Source organism: Schistocerca gregaria, chromosome 2 (assembly GCF_023897955.1).
Source record: "Schistocerca gregaria isolate iqSchGreg1 chromosome 2, iqSchGreg1.2, whole genome shotgun sequence".
Lineage (NCBI taxonomy): Eukaryota > Metazoa > Arthropoda > Insecta > Orthoptera > Acrididae > Schistocerca > Schistocerca gregaria.
Window position 1 is genome coordinate 269,705,420 of NC_064921.1, and position 889 is coordinate 269,706,308.

Consider the following 889-nt stretch of genomic DNA (forward strand, 5'->3'; position numbering starts at 1 on the left):
TCTCTGGGGATATGGGAAAATCGACCGTGCTGTTCGATACGCACAACATGAAGGAAGCATGGCATTAGATAGAACTGCGCCACTAGTACATTATCACCAAAGTGATTGCTGAACTTAGAACAAAAGTGTCTGGTTTCGACGAAAACCGTGCGACAGGGCCTATACTGAATAATTTCTGTGAACAAATTCATGGCGAACCTTTCGTACCCGGCCCAGGTGGCCGAGTGGTTCTAGGCGCTACAGCCTGGAACCGCGTGACCGCTACGGTCGCAGGTTCGAATCCTGCCTCGGGCATGGACGTGTGTGTGATGTCCTTAGGTTAGTTAGGTTTAAGTAGTTGTAAGTTCTAGGGGACTGAGGACCTGAGAAATTAAGTCCCATAGTGCTCAGAGCTATTAAAACCTTTCGTAAACAAGTTGAATGTTAACAAGAAGCTGTAGTGATACGAGCAGGGTTAAAGCTGCACTAACTGCAAGCGAAACGTGTAATGTGACCGAACACAGACAGTCTTGCACCTTCTACATCTACATCTATATGACTACTCTGCAATTCACATTTAAGTGCTTGGCAGAGGGTTCATCGAACCACAATCATACTATCTCTCTACTATTCCACTCCCGAACAGCGAGCGGGAAAAACGAACACCTAAACCTTTCTGTTCGAGCTCTGATTTCTCTTATTTTATTTTGATGATCATTCCTACCTATGTAGGTTGGGCTCAACAAAATATTTTCACATTCGGAAGAGAAAGTTGGTGACTGAAATTTCGTAAAAGGTCTCGCCGCGACGAAAAACGTCTATGCTGTAATGACTTCCATCCCAACTCGTGTATCATATCTGCCACACTCTCTCCCCTATAACGCGATAATACAAAACGAGCTGCCCTTTT

General features: G+C 44.9%; 1 non-coding gene across 1 annotated transcript; it reads left to right on the forward strand.

The window, feature by feature from the left end:
• Positions 1-210: 210 nt before the first annotated feature.
• Positions 211-294, forward strand: Trnas-gga (transfer RNA serine (anticodon GGA)). The gene is given in 2 exon segments: positions 211-250; positions 260-294. It is a non-coding gene; the product is annotated as a tRNA-Ser (tRNA).
• The last annotated feature ends 595 nt before the right edge of the window (positions 295-889 follow it).